General features: G+C 49.6%; 1 protein-coding gene across 3 annotated transcripts in view; it reads right to left on the bottom strand.

The window, feature by feature from the left end:
- Window positions 1–21,321, bottom strand: part of PEX5L (peroxisomal biogenesis factor 5 like) — a 144,074-nt gene that overhangs the window by 93,092 nt on the left and 29,661 nt on the right. The gene's annotated exons all lie outside the window — the stretch shown is intronic.

The raw sequence follows: 21,321 nt of genomic DNA, 5'->3' as shown, positions 1-21,321 counted from the left end.
TTCATTTAAAATTCAAAAGCTGTAGTGAATGATAACCGGTTTTAGAAAATCACTATTTAAGGGAACCGACAAAACATGTTTCCAGAACATCTTTTTTTTTTATCAGTACAGAAAGCTATTGGGGAGTTTTAAAATGGCACATGCGATAAGGATGGAAACTAAGAGTAAGGGCAATTTGCATAGAAAAAACCTGCTAAATCTGTTTACTGACAAATAGATGCTGGCGTTTAGCCGCGAGCATTCAGCCACGCCCATACAGCCACTATAATCCAGCCACGCCCATACAGACACTATAATTCAGCCACGCCCATACAGCAACTATAATTCAGCCACGCCCATACAGCCACTATAATTCAGCCACGCCCATACAGCCACTATAATTCAGCCACGGCCATACAGCCACTATAATTCAGCCACGCCCACACAGCCACTATCATTCAGCCACGCCCATACAGCCACTATCATTCAGCCACGCCCATACAGCCACTATCATTCAGCCACGCCCATACAGCCACTATAATCCAGCCACGCCCATACAGCCACTATAATTCAGCCACGGCCACTATAATACAGCCACCATAATCCACGCCCATTTAACGCTGCGACATTTGGCTACAGGGACAATTCGCTGCCTCAGGTAATGTATACCCTAACACCGTACCCTAAAAAGCCTATCCTTAACTCCTTACCCTAAAAACGTTAACGCCTTATACTAAAAAAATCACCTACCTCATGGCCGGTACAGCTGGTGGCTAAACAGCTGTGGTCAATTGTCCCTTGGCAGCTGAACGGCCGCGGCTAAAAGTCCCCTTTCCAACAAATAACGTCTGTGATCTCCACAGCAGTAGGATTTAGGATCAGGTTTATGGTTTATTAAGGTGAAAGAAGCCTGTGAGGAACTGGTTATGCCTGCAGCCCGTGTCTGTACAAATCATTATCTGCTGACAGTGGAGCGAGACATTGGTTACAGATTTATTCTGCGTGAAGATGTACGACATTTTTACTGAAGTTTGTGAACCGGCGCTGCCCTTTATTGCAACAATGTAGCGAAATTCAGAGCAGTTCGGCCAAACCCCCCCCCCCCCCCACCCCCCACCCCCTGCCACTCATTACAAGTCAAAGTGCAGGTCACATAACTCCAAATTCAGGTCACACGGCCCAATATATATACAGCATTTTTGCAAAATTTAAGGAAAATTACCAATGTAAAAAAAAAAAAGAAACTAAAAAAGTGAAAAAGTTTTGTGAATGACATTTGAAGACATTTGGACATCTCTACATGTAAAAGCATTTCAACACCAGCAGCAGGAGACGTGGTGGAGACCATGGATGGGAAACCGGCACTCAAGGGTCTTAGAAATAACTTATTGTGGTTTATTGTTTCGGTCAGACTGTCTGGACAGGACACGCAGATCTGGAGCAGAAAACCACAATCAGTTCTTCCTAAGACCCTTGAGTGTCTCTGGAATTATTCATAATACGTATCTGCATCTACACATTTGCACCAGGGCCAATCACCTGAAGCACGCAGGAGTGCTGCGTTTTCCTTATGATTATATATATATATACACATGTAACGGTTTTTCTGGACCCACCCAATCTCAGATTGGCCCCTGTGGTCTAACTGGTCCCCATTACATGCATGTATGCTGTGGTGCACCTGCTGGCGTACAGGACTCCTGAGTCTCCCGCTTGGTGTCAGTGGGGATATCAGCATGGCAGGCGCTGAGGTAGTGTTCTTAGAGTCCTACCTATATCCAGTGCAGCGCCTCCACCTCATCAGAATCTCTGCGTCCGCAGGGAGATGTTTCTGATGAGGACCTCCTCTGGGGTGCCTCCTTCTGGGCAAGAACTTCACTCTCACACAGCAAGGATTTGGTGAACTTGGGCATCTTTATTGTCATCATAGCAGACTGCCCCTCGCAGCGGCCGTATTCAGCCGCTCATTATATTACAGTTCATCCTTTTAGAAAGTTCTTCCCTCCCAATGGAGATGGGTCACCTCTCCCCCCAGGGAGATCACCACCTGTGTCAGGTCCCTGATCACAGTGCAGATACTATTGACTAGGTCTGACAGCCTTGCTTGCTGCAGACCTCCAGAACTGAATCATAACTCTGGAACCATACAGATCAACACCTCTCCAACAACACTAACTTTAGACAGTGCTGTGTCTTATATAGACATAGGAAATAGCCACACCTCTTGTGTCACTAACAGTGGACTCAGAGCATGGTACCACTCCCCTTGAGTATATATGACACCTCACCAGGATGTGTGGGCAAACCTCCATGATTGATGCTGGCAATCCTGTATACTTACCAGGTTTACTGCCAGCATGAGAAAGAACTGTATACCATTTTTAAACATGGCTACATACAGAAATACTTGGACTGAAAAAATCCAACGTTTTGGTCCAGCTATGGTCACAACCCTGATGAAGGTCCTACAGCTGAACCAGAAAGTTGGATTTTTTCCATACAAAGCTGTTTGTTTTTGAACACTAATACTGGAGTGCCGAGTCTTCTTCGTTGCATTTGGTTTGTGGGTATTTCTGTATTTATTTTTTTATGACCCATGGACTTGTTTTTACTTTTGTGCCTTTTTGAGGTTTGCCTACTTTATGCAGCGGGAATTGTGTGGGGGTAGAATTGTGTGTGGGGGGCTGGGGGAGTGGTGTGTGTGTGTGGGGGGGGGGGGTTGGAGTATGAGATGGGGGATTGAGGGAGTGGGATTGAGTGAGATGAGAGGGGGGGGGAGTGATAGAGGGTAAGGAGAGTATGTGCGAGAGAAAGGGGAGGGAGAGAAGGTAGGGGTTGAGAGAAGGGGGAGGGAGAGAAGGGGGAGGGAGAGAAGAGGGAGGGAGAGAAGGGAGAGTGAGAGAGAGAATGGAAAAGTGAGAGAGGGGCGTTAGGGGCGTTAGGGGAGTTAGAGGAAGAGTGTAAGACGGGGGAGTGTGCGAGAAAGGGGGGAGAGAGGAGGGGGAGAGAAATACATGGGAGGAGTGTGAGAAGGGGGGAGAAATAGAGGGGATGAGAGTGAGGAGGTGTGTAAGAGAAAGTGGGGGCCTCACATAGCCGCTGACAGGGGGGGATGGGTGGGACATCTAGTCCTGGGCCCCGGTAAAGCTGCCGGCGGCCCTGCACCTACCGTACATATTTATAACTATGTCGCTTTGGTAGGTGCCCTCAGGTGATAGAAACTTTCAAATATATAAAAGGATTCAACAAAGCACAGGAGGGAAGCATGATCCAAAGAGAGAGGAGCGCTAGAAGAAGAGGTAATTCTCTGAAGCTGGAGGGTGGCAGGGTAAGGGGAAATGCGAGGAAGCGCTTCTTCACTGAAAGGGTAGTAGATTTGAGGAAGAGCCTCCCAGCAGAGGTGGTATGGGTGAAAACAACAAGGGAATTCAAGAAATAGGACGAAATAGGGTCGGGGTGGCCAATGCCAGTCTTCAAGGGCCACCAATAGTTCAGGTATTAGGGACATCCCTGCTTCAGCACAGGTGGCTCAGTCATTCAGGAAGAAGGGATATCCTTAAAGCTTGACCTTGTGGTGGCCCTTGAGGACTGGAGTTGGCCACTCCGGCAATAGGGTGCGAGGCATTACAGCAGATAGGAGAATGGGCAGACACAGAGGGATAAGGGGTTCTTGCCGGCCATCAGATTGTATGTTTCTAGCTTTCAAGGATGAATTAAGGGTGCCAGACTTCCCTTTCCATCTTAGCACCTTGACTTAGGGAGAAACGCACCAAGCATATCAAACCATAGTTTTGCAGTTACACCGATGCCGAGAGAGCGAGTCCTGGATTGCATATTTGACTATCATTACATTAAGGCACTTTGCATTCATCTTAATGCCGCCCCCATCAGTAGGCGATTTAGTTATAGAAAGATTAACGTCCCTGCGGGAGGAGTTATTTGACACAATATAATAATAAGATGCAATAAAGCATTTTATCTCCCCAGTATTGTCATTCTTTGCATTCCTTGAATACACTGCGCGGTGCAAGGCGGCGCTAATCTTTGCGTCAAAAGAGATTGATATCAAATGTAAGAAACAAAATGAGTGAATTGGATACCTTTGCCGCAGGAATACTTCACCGAGGAGGAAATTCCCCGCATTGTGTCCGAGTACAAATATCTGCAGCTGGAAAGCCCCTGAAATCTTTTCATTTGCTTATAGAAAATCTTTTGCGGTTATCTTCGTAACGTGAATAGCGTGATATTAAGAACACTTAAAAATATATACATATTTGTTAATTTGCATAGATCCAACTGTAGGGGCAGAGCATTGCAGGTGCCGGGGCAGAGCATTGCAGGTGCCGGGGCAGAGCATTGCAGGTGCCGGGGCAGAGCATTGCAGGTGCCAGGGCAGAGCATTGCAGGTGCCAGGGTAAAGCATTGCAGGTGCCAGGGTAAAGCATTGCAGATGCCGGGGCAGAGCATTGCAGATGCCGGGGCAGAGCATTGCAGGTGCCGCGGCAGAGCATTGCAGATGGCAGAGCATTGCAGGCGCCAGTTGCAGAGCATTGCAGGTGCCAGGGTAAAGCATTGCAGATGCCGGGGCAGAGCATTGCAGGTGCCAGGGCAGAGCATTGCAGGTGGCAGAGCATTGCAGGTACCGGGGGCAGAGCATTGCAGGTGCCGGGCAGAGCATTGCAGGTGCCGGGGCAGAGCATTGCAGGTGCCGGGGCAGAGCATTGCAGGTGCCGGGGCAGAGCATTGCAGGTGCCAGGGCAGAGCATTGCAGGTGGCAGAGCATTGCAGGCGCCGGTTGCAGAGCATTGCAGGTGCCGGGGCAGAGCATTGCAGGTGCCGGGGCAGAGCATTGCAGGTGCCGGGGGCAGAGCATTGCAGGTGCCGGGGGCAGAGCATTGCAGGTGCCAGGGGCAGAGCATTGCAGGCGCCGGTTGCAGAGCATTGCAGGTGCCAGGGCAGAGCCTTGCAGGTGCCGGGGCAGAGCCTTGCAGGTGCCAGGGCAGAGCATTGCAGGTGCCGGGGGCAGAGCATTGCAGGTGCCGGGGCAGAGCATTGCAGGTGCCGGTGGCAGAGCATTGCAGGTGCCGGGGGCAGAGCATTGCAGGTGCCGGGGGCAGAGCATTGCCGTTGCCGGGGGCAGAGCATTGCAGGTGCCGGGGGCAGAGCATTGCAGGTGCCGGGGGCAGAGCATTGCAGGTGCCGGGGGCAGAGCATTGCAGGTGCCGGGGGCAGAGCATTGCAGGTGCCGGGGGCAGAGCATTGCAGGTGCCGGGGGCAGAGCATTGCAGGTGCCGGGGGCAGAGCATTGCAGGTGCCGGGGCAGAGCATTGCAGGTGCCGGGGCAGAGCATTGCAGGTGCCAGGGCAGAGCATTGCAGGTGGCAGAGCATTGCAGGCGCCGGTTGCAGAGCATTGCAGGTGCCGGGGCAGAGCATTGCAGGTGCCAGGGGCAGAGCATTGCAGGCGCCGGTTGCAGAGCATTGCAGGTGCCAGGGCAGAGCCTTGCAGGTGCCAGGGCAGAGCATTGCAGGTGCCGGGGGCAGAGCATTGCAGGTGCCGGGGCAGAGCATTGCAGGTGCCGGTGGCAGAGCATTGCAGGTGCCGGGGGCAGAGCATTGCAGGTGCCGGGGGCAGAGCATTGCAGGTGCCGGGGGCAGAGCATTGCAGGTGCCGGGGGCAGAGCATTGCAGGTGCCGGGGGCAGAGCATTGCAGGTGCCGGGGGCAGAGCATTGCAGGTGCCGGGGGCAGAGCATTGCAGGTGCCGGGGGCAGAGCATTGCAGGTGCCGGGGGCAGAGCATTGCAGGTGCCGGGGGCAGAGCATTGCAGGTGCCGGGGGCAGAGCATTGCAGGTGCCGGGGGCAGAGCATTGCAGGTGCCGGGGGCAGAGCATTGCAGGTGCCGGGGGCAGAGCATTGCAGGTGCCGGGGGCAGAGCATTGCAGGTGCCGGGGGCAGAGCATTCCCCGTGCCGGCACAGTGCTGGTGGTGGTTTGGTCATGGCCAAACGTCCCATTCTGTGTCAGTGGTCCCATAATAGTAACAAATGAGGGAGAGAGTGTAGGGGGTATGATACATTTTCTTGGACCAACAAGTAGTTGATATGTTACAAGCTTTCCAACCTCTCAGGTCAGGTCTACCCGAGGAAGGACTCAGAGGTTGGAAAGCTTGTAACATATCAACTACTTGTTGGTCCAATAACAGGTATCATACCCTCTACTCCCTCTCCCTTGGTACGTGGAAGAAACGACTAACACGACTCCCCACCCTTCTTTGGTTCCATAATGGAGCATTAGGTGGAGCACTGATAAGATAAGTAGATGTTGACAAATCAAAGACTCTCTTTCTTCCAGGCACCAGCAATAAGCAGTTCTGTAATCAACAACTTGGATGCAATTACCTATGCAAGTTACATAGTCAGGATCATTCAAAGTGATTTTTAATCACAGCTATTGCCTGCCAGATTCTGATCAAACGTAAAATATAAAACAGCACTGATGTACAAACAAGAACTTTGTGATGAATTCTAACAAACTTTAATCAAAGTCTCACTTTGATCAATATTTTTTACATGTGACAGTGACAGAATTAGTGCAACATCTTTAGTCTTAAACCTTTTTTTTAGCTCAGAAACGTAGTATGGGTATACCGTGCCATGTGGTAAGAGACTTAGGGGCGTATTTAATTGGTGTAGTGAGTCTAAAAATAATAATCATAATTTGGTTGAGCCAGAACAAAACAAAAGAAAATTCAAAATAAGCAGGATTTTTGTCTTCATTTTTCGATATGTTGTGCGTTTGCAAATTTTCTGTTCATGAACCCAAGAGTTCACCCGGTTTATTAAAATACATCTTTTTTTTTGCATTGGTTGGTGAGTTTTCCATTGGAGAACCCAACAATTTAATTAAAAAAAATAATCGGTGTATAAGCTATTCTCAGGTTTTGGACCGTATTGAGCTTGGATTCTAAAATCCGTCCCGGAGTTTGACTTGGACATCCGCATGAACGCTGGGATTTGCGAAGTTTGGATTTCGAACCCCGCAAACCTGCCTATTCTCATTACATGGCGCTCAATATGATTCTGGTGCTGGAACTTGGTACTGAAAAGCCAAAGAAAGTCTGCACTTACTCAGACCTGCGATCTCTCCCACGAATGAAGGGCCATTCTTTGGGACCTCACACATATTTTTCTCATCTCAATGTCTCTGCCACAACTGTATTGAACTAATGGAGGATAATGGAGATGCAGCTACACACCACCTCTGGTCTAACGCATTGTTTTAAACACGATTACTACTTTTTCATATTAGCACATAGGGGGGCAGTTAGTACCGACTTTCTTAGACCTTTGTATCCCTGAGAATAAAGGATAGTTTGGGAAGAGGGTTCCTTTTTGAAGACTGAAACGCAACATATAAGAATTTGTAATAAGCCTTCGAGTATTGCCACAATATATAATATAAAGGTTATGTATCTTCATATTACATTACCCTTGTTTGGCCCAATTACTAAAACCAATGGCTGATGATATGAACGCCTTGTATTGAGGCATCAGACCGTCTATAGCCACATGGGCCCATATATAATCGTGGATGCCTGCACACAAGGCATTTTCTTAAAGTTTTACATGCCCTACCAATTATTAAAAAGTGTCTATGGCACTGAACCTTGAATGCAGAATAGTTTCGGAGTTTATCTGACCTGCAGAGCCTTTCTGTAACACACCCCTAGTCTGCCGTTCCTTTTCTGCATCTCTTTCAGACAGATGTTCTTACGCAGAAATGCTTTATACTTCAACTGCTGCCTTAAGAACTGTGTGCTTAATGATGTGAGCCATTTGGAAAACAACGCACAAGTAAACAAACAAACATGCATTACTCACTCTCAGAACCTTGCACGTCACAACAGTATTTTGCTCAATCAGCAATTCTTGTTCATTAACTTCATGGATGTTTGAGGAACCCGTGTGCTGTGAGCTTGACTCATACCACCTGGTAATCCAAGACACAAGGTAAGGAGTAAGAACTGCATGAGTAAAGTTGATCTATAATCACTGTGCGGTTTACTGGCTCTAAAAAAGACCACTCTCCTGCTGTTTGCGATTAATATGCTTGTTTGACTAGTACAGTTCATACTGACATACAAAAAAGACACAAGGCTTACAACCCTTAGCCAATATAAACAAGAGAGGAAGCATAGGTCTGTCTTAAAGAGACAATCCAAGCATGTCATTTTGTTTGCGAATTTTCTTAATTTTTTAACATAGATGTAAAGCCTAGTGTCCCATGCTATACTTTTCTTTGGTCTCAACACTATAAGTCCTGATAGGAACAGGCAGTGTTGTGGTTAAACTCCTGCGCAAGGCCTAGCTTGCAGCCTGGATAGCTACAATGTTACCATATCCAGGTGTAGGCCTAAACCGGCAGTTTGGAGTGTCATGCCTGGGGAGGGTACTTACTGGGTCACATGCAGATGGTGTGATGCCTGTCAGTACCTAGACCTGCCCTGTTATGGGGCAGGGTTACAAACCCCTCCCCCGGGTATAAAAGCTGAACCTCCACCAAATTCTCTGTGTCCGTCTTTCTCTCCCTTGGTGGAGTGGAACTGATTCCACCTTACCCATCGGGGGTAGGGAGGTTAAGGAGAGGCTCTTGGGGCCTCAACCCCCCTGGGTTTGCTCCAGGGACCATGGACGAATTGGAGAAGGATTGGAGGTTGCCAAAAAAAATGGTTGTACCATCACTGGAATGTCTGTGTCAGTGTTTGAGGAGTGTCTGTGGGAACAACCCTTGTCCTTGGTAGGGGCCCTACAGACTGGAGGCGCTGCACCTGAGGAATGGATCTTTAACCTCTCCTGTTGATGCTCCCTATACTTTTATTTTGAGAAGCTCCCTAGAGTTGTGTGGGAGAGTCCCCTGGGAGCGGGAGTCCCCTGGGAGTGGGAGTCCCCTGGGAGCGGGAGTCCCCTGGGAGCAGGAGTCCCCTTGGAGTGGGAATCCGCTGGGAGCGGGAGTCCCCTGGGAGCGGGAGTCCCCTGGGAGCGGGAGTCCCCTGGGAGCGGGCCTCCCTGGGAGCAGGCGTCCCCTTGGAGCGGGAGTCCCCTTGGAGCGGGCGTCCCCTTGGAGCGGGCGTCCCCTTGGAGCGGGCGTCCCCTGGGAGCGGGAGTCCCCTGGGAGCGGGAGTCCCCTGGGAGTGGGAGTCCCCTGGGAGCGGGCGCCCCCTGGGAGCGGGAGTCCCCTTGGACGGGAGTCCCCTGGGAGCGGGCGTCCCCTGGGAGCGGGCGTCCCCTGGGAGCGGGCGTCCCCTTGGAGCGGGCGTCCCCTGGGAGCGGGAGTCCCCTGGGAGTGGGACTCCCCTGGGAGCGGGAGTCCCCTGGGAGCAGGCGCTCCCTGGGAGCGGGAGTCCCCTGGGAGCGGGAGTCCCCTGGGAGCAGGCGTCCCCTGGGAGCGGGAGTCCCCTGGGAGCGGGGCAAACTGACAATACCTTATTCTTCATACTATGTTATCTGTGAAGACTGGAGAGGTAAAGTTCTGGAGGCTGTATTGGCAGGTCAGTAAGGACCCATCATTTATAATAATTCAATGACGGAAATCATTTTAGGTTAATAAAATAATTGAAGCAAAAAAATTGCCAGTAGGTGGAAATGAAATATATAATTTCTGTTGGCAGATTGCTCAAATTTAGCAGCCGCCCTGAGCAAGATATTTGTTTCATAATCTAAGTACTAATTCTGTATTCACCAACCAACACTGCACTTGTATCACTGTAATCATAAAAGGACAACAGCTATGATGGACAATATAATAAAAGATGACAACAGCGACAGCAATGCTGTTTCACTGAATTAGAAATATTAAGTGGTTAGTGCCACGGAGCTCTCACCTACGCACTGCTGTCAAACCAACTGATTGTTCTTCTCATAAATGGAATGTCGAGGAAACCTTCTCTTAAATGCAATGATTTGTGACAGGTAGAAAGGGGTAGGCTGGCAGAGAATTGCCAGCAGTTCCTCAGTGACCTCCACAGTGACAATTAAACTTATTAGAGCTGGAAGAACCCGCGGTGTGTGCCCTTCCAGCACTAAAGGAGCTGAATGATCTTAAGTTGTAGCGTGCACCTGAATATTAAAGAGTTTAGTCAAAGAAGACAAATTATACTCGCTGTCGTGTACGGGATCTCAAGAGCATATTAGTTAGGAATTCATAGTGATAGGACGCTGTGATTAAAAAAAAAAAAAAAACATGTATGGGGAGAAGAGATGGGTGAATTTTTGGTCTGGATTTGGATCGGCCGGTTTCTTTGGTCGGCAGATTTCAGCGGATCAATCACAAAAGGTGCGATTGGCGGTTCTGGGGATTTTTTTTATTATTACCAATACACTCCGTGGATTCCGCCACGCGTGGACGGATTTGTAGAATACAATCCGCGGATTCCGCCACGCGTGGACGGATTTGTAGAATACAATCCGCGGATTCCGCAATCCGTTGGCGAATTCTTAAGAATCTAAGAATCCGGCAACGGATTGAGGAATTCGCGGAATGGATTCTACAAATCCGACCACGGGTTGTATTCAATGGCATTTTTTGATGAATCCGCACAGATTAAAACCAACCCAATCTGTTTGCAGACTGTACACCACAACATGGATTTTGGGGGGGGAAATGCGAGAAAATCCAGGAAACAGATTAGAACGCATTCGCCGATCTCTAATAGGACGTTAGAGCCAGCTGGCAATTTTAGCGCGGCTCGGTTCCGGGGAGAGCGCAAGGCCACTTATCTCGTCTCCTCCTTTCTCCTCGTCTCAGTGACGTTGCGGCATCATACGACATCACGTTGTCATGGCAACGGGGCGTCGCTATGTCTTGTTGTCATGGCAAGGTGACAGAGTGACATCGCAGAGATGAGGAGCAGGAGGAGATGCCGGACACGAGAAGCCAGATAGAAGGTACGAGACAGTTACAGAGGCTCCGGTAATCAGTTTAACGGTTGTGGGGAAGGGCACGGGGCCTCTGTAAGTGCGGAGCTCGGCGCAACTGGCACAGATGGAACCACCATCAAGCCGGCCCGGTGGAGTTACCACAAGGAGCTGGAGTTTGATTAAGTGAAATTAATCTGCCATCTTCATCTGAACAATTGCAATAATCACAATAAAAATATTTGCGTTGTTTTTATTTACGCACTAGTTAGACGGTTATGTGTAGACAGGGAAAGCATGCAGCAGAAAAACTTAAAAAAAATAATTTTACAATGAGCGGCATTATAAAGACCCCCGGCAAAAAAGGTTTATTAATTTTTCTTCAATGTGGAAATCGCCCAATTATGTACGTGATCAGGGTAAGAGAGGAAAAGTAAAGATAATTAGTACATAAAAAAAAAATTGTGAGTCTCATATGCAATCCACCAACTTTGCAATGATATTCTTTGGCTGTGCTGAAAAGCTGTGTAATACGACAGTGGTATGTTTATAGGGGCCCATGTTAAAATGGACTTGAAGTAAAAGGTGACACCGTGTGCTCATTTGCATTTCATTACCCAGAATTCTTGGCTGCAGTGGAAGCGAAAAAAAAAAAAAGTGCAGCTCTAGTAGACAAAAGCCAAATAAATGGCATCTACAAACAGGAGATATATAACCCCCCAAAAAACAAAATAAGTGGGTACACCAGCAGGGTTCAGAGGAAAATAATATATATGTATTATACAGAAAGAGGTGCAATGGTAAAAATACTGCACCAACTATAAAATCCCTAAAAAATCCCCAGCTACCCCGCAATGCTGGCATACAGTACAAACTGAATATTATAAATGTAAAATACAAATACAGATAAAGTGCAACAAAAATACAATGCTGACCAGCTGCTCACTGAAGTGCCAATATCAACAACGTAGTAATAAAAAAAAAGAGGAAAATAATATTATATGCAAACATCAAATCCTCTCTGAAATATCTCTCAATAAAGACATGAATTGCAAAGAGGTGGAGTAATGCAGACACTGGAAATCCCATAAACAATATCCTCAGCACAGCAGCAATGGCCCAAAGGACACACACTGCTGAAAAGCGTCGGTCCTCCACCATCAGAGCGAGAACACAAAGCTGTTATCTTGAATAAATTGCAAGCTGAGCCGAGGAAGGTGCGTATTGTGATGAAGTAATATTGCTGAAATGAATATACTGTTGATATTACTGAAAAGGACTGGGGGGTGGGGGGGGTCTATGGAGAGGAAATTGTTGGCAGTGTGCGGAATCCATCTTGTCTTTGTGTGTGTTATATGTCAGTGTGCGTGTTGTTGCAAGAGTGGACTTTGCTCCAGAGGGGGGGGGATGTGGACTGTGCCTTGTCGCTCAAAAACTCAACTGTTTTGGTCAGCTAAAAGGAACCAGTTTTAGGCAGATGAATTGATCTTTGGAGTCAGTCTGGTATAGATAAGAAGAAGACCTGTAACTTGATTGGTTTAGAAGAGGATTATCCCCTCGTGTACAGGGAATGCATTGTGTGATGTCATTATTTTTCTGCCTAATAACCTATTTTAAACAAAGGAATCTAAAATGTATATAAAGCCTGCACGGGCCCTCCCCTGGCAGAGTGTCTAATGGACAACTTTCGTGTATGATCATACTCTGTGCTGTACAGGCAATAAACTTCTCATTATCAATGAACCCGTGTTGTGAGTTTGTAAACAACAACAACAAGAGTACTTGGTTTGTATGTCAGTATTGTGCTGTAGGTAGGGAGGCTGCATATGTGCCTTGTTTGTTATTTTTTTTGTGACTTTATGATTGTTCCACTCAATATTTTTACCATTGCTGCACTTTATGTGTAATAATATATATATATTATTTTTGCCCAGTATACTGGAGTGCTTCTTTTGAGTGATGTCTTCTATTTTGAATGTGTGTGCGCATATATAAATATATTTAAATATATATACCTGGAAAGATCATTGAGATCATCATCTAGCAGTGGATCGACAAGGGATGAATATGATGTATCTATGTATGTATATATATATATAAAAATATATATATCTTATACTATATTAGTGAAAGCACTGTATGCCTGCCTGCCTGCCTGCCTGCATGCATGCATGCCAGCCTGCCTGCCTGCTGGATGTCCGGTGTCCCTAGGGGAAATCTCATTGGTCCCTTGGGCCGCCCCCGCACACCTCTCATTGGCCTGAGGCGGAGTGACGGCCCAAAGGACACACAGGGACACAAACACACACACAGGGACACAAACACACACACAGGGACACACACAGACACACACACACACACACACACACACACACACACACACACACACACACACACACACACACACACACACACACACACACACACACTAGGGGGGGGGGTGTACATTAGCAGCATTGTATAACCCGGGGGGGGGGGGGGGCTCACATACCCGCCTCCGCCTCTTCCTCCCCGAAATCAGCCTCCACACCCGCGCGCACGTCCTCCTCTCCCCGTGTCTCCTGCGCTTTCAAACCCCCCCCCCCCCCGGCGCCGCTACAGTGAGCGGAGGAGCGAGTGCCCGGGACACAGCGGGGGAGCGGCCACAACAAGCTGCCTCCCGCCTCAGTTCCACGTGGGAGCGGCCGGACGGGTGAGTGAGCGGCCTTCACCCACCCCTCACCCCCCTTCAAATCACCTCCCCTCCACCCCCCCCCCCCCGGCGCCGCTACAGTCAGCGGAGCGAGCGAGCGCCCGGGACACAGCGGGGGAGCGGCCACAACAAGCTGCCTCCCGCCTCAGATCCACGTGGGAGCGGCCGGACGGGTGAGGGAGCTGCCGGACGGGTGAGTGAGTGGCCGGACGGGTGAGGGAGCGGCCTTCACCTCCCCTCACCCCCCTTCACCTCCCCTCACCCCCCTTCACCTCACCTCCCCTCACCCACCCCTCACCTCCCCTCACTCCACTTCCCTTCCCTTCCACCTCCCTCCACCCCCCCTTCACCTCCCCTCCACCCCCCCTTCACCTCCACCCCCCTTCACCCCCCCACCTCCCCTTCACCCCCCACCTCCCCTTCACCCCCCCCACCTCCCCTTCACCCCCCACCTCCCCTTCACCCCCCCCACCCCCCCTTCACCTCCCCTCCACCCCCCCTTCACCTCCCCTCCACCCCCCCTTCACCTCTCCTCCACCCCCCCCTTCACCTCTCCTCCACCCCCCCCTTCACCTCCCCTCCACCCCCCCCTTCACCTCCCCTCCACCCCCCCCTTCACCTCCCCTCCACTCCCCCCCCTCACCTCCCCTCCACCCCCCCCCCTTCACCTCCCCTTCACCTCCCCTCCACCCCCCCCTTCACCTCCCCTCCACCTCCCCTCCACCCCCCTTCACCTCCCCTCCACCCCCCCCTTCACCTCCCCTCCACCCCCACCCTTCACCTCCCCTCCACCCCCACCTTCACCCCCCCTTCACCTTCCCTTCACTCCCCCCTTACAACCTCCCACCACCTCCTCACCACCTCCACCCCCCCTTCCCACCTCCCCCACCCCCCTTCCCAACTCCCCACCACCTCCCCCCCTTCCCCCCACCCCCCCCCCCTTCCCACCACCTCCCCCCCACCCCCCCCCTTCCCACCACCTCCCCCCCACCCCCTCCCCTTACCACCACCTCCCCCCCACCTCCCCTTCCCCCCCACCCCCCTCCTTCCCACCACCTCCCCCCCACCCCCCCCCTCCCCCCCCCTTCCCTGAGGCGGAGTCACGGGCCAAAGGACACACAGGGACACAGACACACACACACACACACACGTAGACACACACACACGTAGACACACACACACAGACGTAGACACACACACACGTATACACACACACACGTATACACAAACACACACACGTAGACACAAACACACACACGTAGACACACACACACATAGACACACACGTACACACACACGTACACACACACACGTACACACACGTACACGTAGACACACACACATGTACACGTAGACACACACACACATGTACACGTAGACACGTACACACACACACACACACACACACACACACACACACATGTACACGTAGACACGTACACACACACACATGTACACGTATACTCACACACATGTACACGTACACACACACATGGAGACATACACACACACACATGGAGACATACACACACACACATGGAGACATACACACACACACATGTACACATACACACACACGTATACACTCACACACGTATACACACAGGTATACATACACATAATGTATACACACACACATGTATACACACACACATGTATACACACACACACATGTATATACACACACACACATGTATACACACACACACACGTGTATACACACACACATGTGTATACACACACACGTGTACACACACACATGTGTATACACACATGTGTACACACACATGTGTACACATACACATGTGTATACACACACACGTGTATACCCACACACATGTATATACACACACATGTATATACACACACATGTATACACACACACACACACATGTATACACACATACACATGTATACACACACACACACATGTATACACACACACACACACACACACACTTATACACACACACATACAATGTATACACACAAACATGTATACACACACACAAACATGTATACACGTGTATACACACACATGTGTATACACACACACGTATACACACACACACAATATATACATACACACAATGTATACACACACATGTGTATACACACACACACGTGTATACACACACACACGTGTATACACACACGTGTATACACACACACACGTGTATACACACACACACGTGTATACACACACATACGTGTATACACACACACGTGTATACACACACACGTGTATACACACACATGTATACACACACACACATACAATGTATACACACAAACATGTATACACACACACACCCCAGCACCACCACATCAGCACACCGGTATGCCCCCCCAGCACACTGGCATTCTCGCCTCCCCACCATTCCCAGCCCCCATCAACACCATCAGCACCCACACATCGCCACCTTTGCACCTCCCCCATCGGCACACCCACATCCGCACCCCCACATCAGCACCAAACCCTCCCAAATCAGCACACCAATACAATCACCATCAGTACAGCCACAGCAGCACTACCACCGCACATGGGCCGCGTGGACCACTCCCCACCCAAATGCCACACCCACACCACAAACATCCCGGGCAACGCCGGGGCTCTCAGCTAGTATATATATATAGTGTATATTCCCTTTATTTCAGCATACAGAAGTTAAAGCAGCAATACTACATTTGCCCTTTTTTCTTCTTATTTTTATATGCAAAGCATGTGACAATGTATAATTTTACATTCTTACCTAAGCTGCCAATCGTTTGGTGATCCTGTTATATACTGTATCTGTAGAAATCCTGATTGCCTGCCTAATGAAATGGCCGCCTTCTAAATTTGTGCTGAAGTTGGAGAAATGCTTGAATGTAACATTATATTATTGAATGTAACACATTATTGTTACAGCTTTCAGAGCAATAGGCAGCCGGCTGTTTTGAACAGCAACGGATCAGTTAGTGATACTTTGTTGCACAGTATGTTTTATTGCTAATATTTAGTTATGAGGCGCACACATATACAGAGATACAATTAGTAGTACACGAGCTTGTAAAGTTGGTAGTGAAAAATGTATGTGCCTGTGCTTGTATCAAAGAATGATCAGTACATAAAAAAATCACTAAAAATGGCATTTGGAGTTAAAAGAGAATGTAGACAGTATCTTCCAATACTACAGAACTGATTTATTAAAAAACAACCCATATAGGATTTTCCATGTTTTGCTGCTTTAAATGGTAGTGGATTATTTTTATACCCTTTCTGGTAACTTCATAAATGGGTATCTTTGTCAACAATATGATAGATCCAAAACCTTTGGACACCATTTGCAGCTTGGTGTGGGTTTCAGCATCAAACAACTAGAGCTTCAAGTGACTGTACAAGTTACCACAATGAGAAACGGAGAGCGACCAGGTGGGATTCAGTGCATCTAAACACAAACTGCCCTGGGACCGCTCTAAATAAAACACATGATCTTCGTTCCATAAACAGGCTTGCTCAGCAGCCCCGCTCCCCAGGGAGAGGCTCTAATGCTTTTATTCCTTCAACTTGGGAAACAAAAAACAACTCTTCATATCCAATCCATTTTGGAAACAAAATAAACACTTGTGCTTCACTGCGTGACATGATGGTGGAGACTCGGCTTCCTCCGCTTCATGTGAGACCTGCTTGATGTTATACTCTATTCTTCAATTTAAAGTTTTATTAAGGTTTACAAGTGCACACAAGTTGTAACCTGAAAATAAAACGCAGACGTAAATAAAAAGTGACATCGGTCCTATCTTTGATATAAACAACTCGGAGCATTGTTTCATTAAATCATAACAATATGTTACGTATTTTACAAATCATTTATCATGAATTTTTCCAATGTAAAAAATATTTAAATATGTGTTAAACTCCTAACAACCTTCATTGTAAAGACAAACAATGGGAATGGCATGTGAATGCTTGTAAAACGCGTTGGTAAGAGCATGAGATATACTATAGAATGAAATATTAAGAGACCCGAGTCCCTGCCCCTAAAAGTTCTTAAAATGGAACCATGGAATGGGACCTACAGTAATACAACCCATTTGGCAACTTTGTAACATGTCAGAGAAACCAAACTGTTTGTAGTTTAGCAGAGATGCAGTGTGCCACTTGAAGCCTACCTCGTTGTGGCAAAATATTTGAAACATATTTATGTCTAAACATCTGTAACGCAGGAAATAGCCTGCTGAGCTTCTGCAGTGCATTGTACTTCAGTCATGAGTAAGGCCGCGTACAAAGTGTTCGCATGGCCTCACGCTCGCCTGCAGCACGCAAAGGCAATGGGGAGGCGTGTTGGGGGGGGGGAGGCGTGGCAGTGATGTCATGGAGCTGGTTCATCCTCATCGGCCGAAACGCTCACGTGACCCGGCCGTCGAGCGGCAAAGACAAACAAGTTTTTCTCGCCACGCATCGGCGCTCACGTGCACGCGCGCACTCTGCACATGCGCATTGGCTTCCATTGGTTTTAATTTGGCCTGAGCAACGCCACTCGCACCATCGGATTCACTATGGACGCAGCCTAAGTAGGTGTTACGGCCAACTCCAGACCTCAAGAACTACCAACAGGTTTCGGTTTCAGGATATCAGCAGGGATATCCTGGAACCTGTTGGTGGCCCTTGAGTACTGGAGTTGGCTACCTGTGCTGTAGCCTGACCACACTGCTGCCAGAGGTACCTCCAACACAAGGGGTTAATGGCATGCTTCCCCTGCTGCATGCCTGCGTTGTGATCTAATACTATAGCTTCAGTGTTGGAGGTTTATGGGGTGAAACACAAGGTTACCGGCTGTTATTATTACAGCACGGCTAGCCACCTCTTGTTATTGGGGAGATAAGGGAAAACAATTGAACATGTTGAGTAATTGCTCTGACTGCTGAACCTGAATTCTAAAAACGCTTTTCATAGCAGCCCCCAATGAATGATTTTTGATGTCACATTGAAAAAGAGACCAAAGGGTGGTCATTTAATAGATAGAAAGCATAGTAGCACAGCCCTCTTCCAAAGAATGACATCCACAGGGGGAAAAAAAGATTCAAAACTGTTCAATTGTGTGGATTCTTCTAATATTGTATTTAACAAATGGCAATATTTAGTCTTACATTTTTAAAGCTGAATCAAATGTTGATATTCTAAAGAAACTGAATACATCTATGGATATTTTGTTATGCATTGCAGCACAAATAACCATACTCGCACGGTGCATGGCTGTCCAAAGAGCTCACAATCTATTTTTTTTTTAATTATCTGTGGCTCAGGAATAAATTAAGCTGTTATAGGGTTTCAAACAGGTTTTTTTCCCCTTTAGAAAGATGCAGGTTGGTGAAAGGTTGTGAACCAATACGTAGCAGATTCAATGCTTATGCTAGACATGTAAAATAATGTCACAGAGAGGCATTACCACTAAAAAAAGATATGTTATTCCTTGTGTTTCTTTATCCCTTTCTTATTTCATAGCCATAACAGTGCCAAATACAGTGCCCAGAATATGCCCGCTCTGGGGGCTCCTACACATCAGTAGTTTTTTAGGGTAGGCAAAGTAGGGTTGGTTGCCGCCTGGTCTTTTCTTCCATAAAGTTGCAGAGCCGGGAGAGGGAGCAGATTGTATGATACCTTTTATTGGACACCATGTGAGTGCAAAACCATATATGTTTTATATGCACTTTTTATTAAAACTGTACTTTTCTATGGGCTTGGTGTGCGCTTTCCCCCCCCCCCCCGTATGCACTGAAGGAGGAGTGGAAAACCTCCCACGGAGAGCCATGGAAAACCTCCCACGGAGAGCCGTGGAAAACCTCCCACGGAGGAGCAGTGGAAATCCTCCCACGGAGAGCAGTGGAAAATCTCCCACGGAGAGCAGTGGAAAACCTCTCACGGAGAGCAGTGGGAAACCTCCCACAGAGAGCAGCGGGAAACCTCCCACGGAGAGCAGCGGGAAACCTCCCACGGAGAGCAGCGGGAAACCTCCCATGGAGAGCAGCGGGAAACCTCCCACGGAGAGCAGCGGGAAACCTCCCACGGAGAGCAGCTTGAAACCTCCCACAGAGAGCAGCGGGAAACCTCCCACAGAGAGTAGCGGGAAACCTCCCACGGAGAGCAGCGGTAAACCTCCCACAGAGAGCAGCGGGAAACCTCCCACGGAGAGCAGCGGGAAACCTCCCACAGAGAGCAGCGGGAAACCTCCCACAGAGAGCAGCGGGAATCCTCCCACAGAGAGCAGCGGTAAACCTCCCACAGAGAGCAGCGGTAAACCTCCCACGGAGAGCAGCGGGAAACCTCCCACGGAGAGCAGCGGGAAACCTCCCACAGAGAGCAGCGGGAAACCTCCCACAGAGAGCAGCGGGAAACCTCCCACAGAGAGCAGCGGGAAACCTCCCACGGAGAGCAGCAGGAAACCTCCCACAGAGAGCAGCGGTAAACCTCCCACGGAGAGCAGCGGGAAACCTCCCACGGAGAGCAGCGGGAAACCTCCCACGGAGAGCAGCGGGAAACCTCCCACAGAGAGCAGCGGGAAACCTCCCACAGAGAGCAGCGGGAAACCTCCCACGGAGAGCAGCGGGAAACCTCCCACGGAGAGCAGCGGGAAACCTCCCACGGAGAGCAGCGGGAAACCTCCCACAGAGAGCAGCGGGAAACCTCCCACAGAGAGCAGCGGGAAACCTCCCACAGAGAGCAGCGGGAAACCTCCCACAGAGAGCAGCGGGAAACCTCTCACAGAGAGCAGCGGGAAACCTCCCACAGAGAGCAGCGGGAAACCTCCCACGGAGAGCAGCGGGAAACCTCCCACGGAGAGCAGCGGGAAACCTCCCACAGAGAGCAGCGGGAAACCTCCCACGCAGAGCAGCGGGAAACCTCCCACGCAGAGCAGCGGGAAACCTCCCAAGGAGAGCAGCGGGAAACCTCCCACAGAGAGCAGCGGGAAACCTCCCACGGAGAGCAGCGGGAAACCTCCCACAGAGAGCAGCGGGAAACCTCCCACGGAGAGCAGCGGGAAACCTCCCACAGAGAGCAGCGGGAAACCTCCCAGAGAGCAGCGGGAAACCTCCCACAGAGAGCAGCGGGAAACCTCCCACGCAGAGCAGCGGGAAACCTTCCACGGAGAGCAGCGGGAAACCTCCCACAGAGAGCAGCGGGAAACCTCCCACGGAGAGCAGCGGGAAACCTTCCACAGAGAGCAGCGGGAAACCTCCCACGGAGAGCAGTGGGAAACCTTTCACGGAGAGCAGCGGGAAACCTCCCACAGAGAGCAGTGGGAAACCTCCCACGGAGAGCAGCGGGAAACCTCCCAGAGAGCAGCGGGAAACCTCCCACAGAGAGCAGCGGGAAACCTCCCACGGAGAACAGCGGGAAACCTCCCACAGAGAGCAGTGGGAAACCTCCCACAGAGAGCAGTGGGAAACCTCCCACGGAGAGCAGCGGGAAACCTCTCACGGAGAGCAGCGGGAAATCTCCCACGGAGAGCAGCGGGAAATCTCCCACGGAGAGCAGCGGGAAATCTCCCACGGAGAACAGCGGGAAACCTCCCACAGAGAGCAGCGGGAAACCTCCCACAGAGAGCAGTGGGAAACCTCCCACAGAGAGCAGTGGGAAACCTCCCACAGAGAGCAGCGGGAAACCTCCCACGGAGAGCAGCGGGAAACCTCCCAGAGAGCAGCGGGAAACCTCCCACGGAGAGCAGCGGGAAACCTCCCACAGAGAGCAGCGGGA

Source organism: Ascaphus truei, chromosome 14 (genome assembly GCF_040206685.1).
Source record: "Ascaphus truei isolate aAscTru1 chromosome 14, aAscTru1.hap1, whole genome shotgun sequence".
NCBI classification, from domain to species: domain Eukaryota; kingdom Metazoa; phylum Chordata; class Amphibia; order Anura; family Ascaphidae; genus Ascaphus; species Ascaphus truei.
The sequence above is the reverse complement of the archived record's forward strand: the minus strand, read 5'-3'. Positions and strand labels throughout refer to the sequence as shown.